This window comes from Glycine soja, chromosome 16, assembly GCF_004193775.1.
Source record: "Glycine soja cultivar W05 chromosome 16, ASM419377v2, whole genome shotgun sequence".
NCBI classification, from domain to species: domain Eukaryota; kingdom Viridiplantae; phylum Streptophyta; class Magnoliopsida; order Fabales; family Fabaceae; genus Glycine; species Glycine soja.
This window is the reverse complement of record NC_041017.1, coordinates 2994715-3000893: the sequence shown is the minus strand read 5'-3', so window position 1 is coordinate 3000893 and position 6179 is coordinate 2994715.

The following is a 6179-nucleotide window of genomic DNA, read 5'->3' as shown; positions in this document are numbered from 1 at the left end:
GAATTTTTAATTATAATAATGAGATTAACTATATAATTAAGCCTAATTTATATTTTGACTTTTGTTGGATCTTCCCGTTTGTATTGGGGTTAAGCTTTTTTTTATCAGTTTGTTTGAGTTTTAATATTTTTACCTTATGCTTTGATCTTTAGTAATAGTTTGCAATAGTTGATAGCCTTATGGATCTATAATATAATAAGGTAATCAAATGTGAATCTTCTAATTAGTTTTGACTCATTTTGAAATGAAATTTTAAATTTTTTATAAGAGAAAATTCTATAAATTTTTAGAAATTACTCTTGATTTTTATCTTTGAATTTGTTAATTCAAAGTGATGAATCTTCATCTCAACTTATCAATTTATTTGAATTGCAACATTATTATATATTTCTAACTTCCATTCATATTTTTTCCTTTTTGATTTCTATATTTTTTCTTGAAAAATTGGCTAAAAGATTCCAGTATTAGATGCTGAACTTGTGATCCACAGAGGAATTCTTATCATGTGGTATCGGATATACATTTTCAGCATCAAGCTGTTTGTTCTAGCATTGGAGCTTACTTTTGTTGCGATCTGGATTGGTGAATTTTTTGGTTCGGTGCATCACTTCAATCGGTGCAACGATTGAGGTTGCAAATCTGATCGGTGAAGAACTGAACTTATGGCAAGTGTTCGTGCTGGTTACGTGAATTGGATGTCCAATTCTAATGTTTTTGTTTCTGCTTGTGGGCGTGTCGGTGCTGATTTTGTGTTGTGCGTCAATTTCCTTTTCAAATTCGTGAGTGTTCTTTCAAATTAATCCCTTTGGTTTGCTCCTTCGATCTTAATTATTCAATTTTCTTTGCATTGTTACTTAGTATTACCTCTTTTTTGCTAACTTTAGTCTCGTGTTTGTTTGTTTCAAATTGAGTCAAATTCTGCACTTTGATCTTGAGTGTTCATCTTTGTTCTAGAGAGTTGTGGCAAATCCTTTGTTTTGATTCATAAAATCGTGGTTTGAGTGAATCTGGGTGTTTTTTTGTAAATATTGAAATGTTTGAGGACTTAGTAGGAATAAAAAAGAATTGACAGGTATATAAAGCAGAAAATATTGAGGCAAGGATAAAAATACAAACAAATATAGTGGTCAAATTATAAATATGAAATATTTTGGGGTCAAAATGAAATTCAGAATAAAAAAACCATTGGAAAGAAGAACAAAAAACCTGCTTAATAACTTATAAATATGAACTATTTTTTATATTAAAAATATTTTTAAAATATTTATTTAGCATTTATTTTTTATTTAAATAATAAGAATTAATATTTTTCTTATTTATAAATTACAAATATAAAAAGAAAGGATTAAAATAAAAAAAAATCCAGAAAATATCAATTTCTATTTATGAAATGAAAAGTAATTTCTTTGTGACATACATAAGAATAAATATAAATATTAATTTCTATTTTATTTATAAAAATCAATTATCTAATTTATTATTTTTGATTTTTATTATCTCACTCAACATAATTAAACGAAAATCATTAATTTAGTTTAGAACCATAAATATATATTAATTTTTTTTTCAAGACTATCATGTCATTAATATTCCTTTTTCTTTTTCTAATGGAATAGTTGTTTGTCATTATTACCATTCTTTTAAGGTTAAAATATGTTTTTCATTCTTATAGATATAAAAATATTTGAAATTCATCCCTATAAAACTTTTAATATGTTTTTTGTCCTCAAAAAATTGAAATGTATCATTTTTTTTGGCTCAGATTTTATCTTAACTTATAATGAAGATTTTTACATCGATTATACATATAATTGATATAAATGTGATTGGAATATTCTCGTAAAACAAGGTGATTATTGTGACTGGTCACCTTTTTTGAAATGACGTGGATTGTATTAAGTTGGACTATGTTATAAATACTTATATAATTTATTTTAATTATATCTTTGTTTATCCGTATTATATTTATAAATGTGATAACTCGCTCCTTGTGTGTTGTTTGTGTGTAGATCTTGTGATTATCTTGAATCTTGTGTTCGTAGGAACAGATAACTAGGTGGATGACTTTAAAAATCTCGTGCTAGAAGACATTGAGACATAGTACTCTGATAAGATGTGACATTGAAACAAGAATTTTTATTTCAATTGCATGATGTTATTTTACGTTATTTTATTTCAGCGTTTAACAAGATTTCTTTTATAAACTTTGACAGATTTATTCTGAGTCAGATATATTTTTAATCAATTTTATTTAATAATAGTGAAGCAAATATGACATTTTTATTCACTTGAATTTGTGTATGTGATTTTTATAAAATTGGTTTACTTAAATTCTTCATTTTTATATGTTTTTTAAATTTATATGTATGATGGGATGAAGGATACCACAAATAGTGGTTCATGATTGTGATCTTTTGGATGTAAGAAAGAGAAAGATGAAAGGAAAAAGTAAAGTGGAGAGAAAGAAGAAAGGTGTATAACCGTAAAAACAAGAAGGAAAAAAACTTAACCGCCAATCTAAAAAAATAAAAATCTAATGATCTAAATACCTTTTTTAACCAAGGGTGACATGTGAAACAGACAAATTGAAGTGACTTTAGTAAAATAAGGAGTTTAGCTGAATAAATGTCACCCGTCTATTTAATCTAACAATGTATCTTTTTCAAATTAGAGATTCCAATTATTTTTTATGGGAGATCGAGGATGCGGAAGGAGGGAGTATATAATTTGAGACACATTAATTCTTAATTTATACGGTTTTGATTGTGTTTAATTATGTTGAAAAAATTCTTCTTTGTAATACGTAATTAATTAATTTCAAATATACCAAGACAGGCACTGACTTGGAAAAAGGAATATTTGGCCGGTATTTGGACTCTACTGTGAAAGTAGTTGAGTGAAGCCAGCTGCTTTGGTTAGACAATCAATAGAAGGTTTGAAAGGGTCCAAACTCCAAATTAAATTGCCCTAGCTAGGGCTTCTGGGACATGCAGCAACACCGTGTCAAGCTTTGGCCCCCACACCGCCCTTATTCAAATTGTTACTTAGAATGTAAGGCTAGCTTTTCCATGTGTATGGTAAACAATAACTACGAAACTAATTAATATGGGGTAGGGTTCCAGTTTTCTTGGGAAAATGTCGAAACATTTTTTGGACGTGGATCACATTGAAATGACACGTGTAACTCGTAGCATAGAATCAATCTTCTATGAGACTTTGAGAGCATGCATTAATCTTAGCTCAGCTAGGGGCGTCAGGATTCTCACGCGTAGTCATGATCTCTCTTTTGAAAATAGAAGCCATGAGGAACATGAGTTTTTCACCAAAGTGGCTTATAAGCCATTTTAGTTTAGTCACTGCTTGGTTTTTCATCTCCAGGACCAGATCAACGCAGGCACCAAAAATAACAACACCCTTTAATTTTGCACCGCAATTATCTCCTGAGCTAGAAAATTTATTATCTCATGGTAGAAATTTCAAAGTCTATATTCATTTGATTCCAATCCCATTTTCCTTCCGTTTTTTTATGAATGAATTAATGTATCTTGTTTCTTTTACACACGTGAGCCAGCTGCTTACTAAAAATTTTATATCGTTTATACATTTGCTCAGAGCCTTCCACATTGCCTTGGTAGTTAAATTTTAGTTGATTTATGTCCTTTGCATTGCATGTTAGCATGCATATACACTCACGTCACGCGCGTGCATCCACATGTAGAAGAGGGAGAGTATAATATTTTACCCTAATGGCGCAAAACAAGTTTAGTTCTTCCACTTGTTAGTGGTGTAATATTTTACTTCTTTTTTTAAAAAAAAATAGAGGATTAAAAGCCCCTAAAAATTAAGGGTGACACTTGTTAGTGGTGTAATATAATATCATTGCCCACCTTGTATAATATGAGGTTTTATGAGACATAGGACAATTACATACATTGATCATATGCAGCGACATCTTAACGGCAAACCATAGGTATAAGCGAAGCATGTTCGTTATAATAAAGTTAAATTCGTCATCTTATACGCACGCAGCTTTAGGTGATCTAATTATAAAGAACATTCGTGTGTATAGAAAAGCATGCTAATTCAGAAGAAAAAAAAAGATGTTTCTAGTTAGAAAATTATTTATGCAAGAGAAAGAGAAGTAAATTCCAGTTATACAACTATGTATAGATAATTATTTTTTTAATCACATGATTATTTTTTTAAAAAATATTTTATTAATCAAGTTATAACGGGTTAATGAGTTAATTGGAAACATGAATAAAGAAAAATAATTATTACATAAATAAAAATAAATTTATGACTAAAGTATATTTTTCATTTTCATAAATATAAAAATATTCAGAATTTGTCCTTACAAAATTTTTAATACATTTTTTATCCTTGTAAAATTAAAATATATCATTTTCCTCCAATTAATTTTAAAGAATCTATTTTTGTTTATGTTCCGGTAAACTACGCTATTGTAAATTTGTAATCATCTTTAAAACGGAAATTATTATGTACTATTATAAACTAAAAAAAAAATCAGTGATCTTTCATTGAGAAAATAATTAATATAGTGTTATCACGTGATATATGTGATAAAATATTATTTTATAATAATATAATTACTATAATTGATTAGCTTTCCCGTTAGTGCAATTAATTGTAATGCGAAAAATTGATTTGGTAATTTGATGATTTTTATTATTATATTATTGATATGATATATCTAGTAGTTTTGTTAATGATCAATTTATTGTAGAACTTAGTTAATCACTTTTAATGGGTTTTTTTCCGATTGCATTTTCTTTTATTAGATAGAACCTTCATATAAGAGATCTTGAATTCAATTTTATAAGAACCAATGACATGATGATTTATTGTCACCATTGACTTAATTAGTAGGTTCAATTACATTTGTACGTAGTATCTTGTGTCATTTGATGTGTCCCTAATATTTCTTCCACAATTTTGGTTCCACAATTTTAAAAAATTTGCATTATTCTTTATCCAATTGAATTCTATAAGCATAACATATTCATTTAAAATGCCAATAAAAAATAATTTAACTAACTAAAATGTAAAAAAAAAATCAAATTAAGAATTGAACCAAAATTGAAAGAGAAAAAAATAGAGATCAAAATTATAAATAAAAAATTTTATAAAAAATGAAAATTATAATTTAACCTAATTAGGACAATAATATAGGTTTATCTAATTACTGTAGTTAAATTATTTATTTTGAAAAGTTTATTCTCAATTATTGTAAGACAACTAATAATTAATACTAGTAAGTGATATTGAATTTGATTTTTTGAATCAAGATCTCAAGTTTAAAAATTATAGATAAAAAAATATAATTAAAAAAAATCTCATTAAGAATGATTAACCAAACGAAATTAATTACTAACAAAAGTTAATAAATACTTCATATAATGTTATAATAAAAAGAATTAACTGTTTTTTAAAAAGAAAAACAACTAACAATTACAGCAAATCATGAAAACAAATCAATTTTCATCTAGCATAACATGATTGAAAGAGTATATCTCAGCTAAAGTACACTGCCCCGTTAGTGCATGGGAAACCCGGTGTCCAAGATGACACCAAACTCAATTTATAATTTTGCAGCAAGTTTTTTGGGAAAATTCATTTCCACTTATAGGCAACCAATAAATCAACTTGCTGACGACCGATTTGATGAATTCTGATAGATACGCGTGATTGTGATCATGAAAATTCAAGAAAATTCTAGTCTGAGTGTGAGTGTGATCATGCAAATACTCGCGTAATTAATGAGGTTATGACTTGGGAGATTTGACTTTTATGAGATACCCCACGTGTAAACTGTAAACCTTGAAGGTTGAAATTTTGAATTTAAAATAACAAAAAAATAATGAAAACACTGGCATCAGCTTTTTGAATGTTTCCCTAGGTTTGTTATCAATTAAAAAGAGTATATCGAATAGATTTGGCCAAATATATTTGCATTTATAAAGTGGCTTATATAGGAAAACAAAATGTCAAACCCACCAACAATGTGTTTGAGAATAAATGGTTTAGTCGAATATTTATTTATATTTTTTTAATTAAATGACAGTTTATTCTAATAATAATTTTTTATTAAAGTTTTTTTTAAAAGAACCACCATTTTTTTTACAAAATGGTGAGAAGAACCAATCTTTATAATTTCG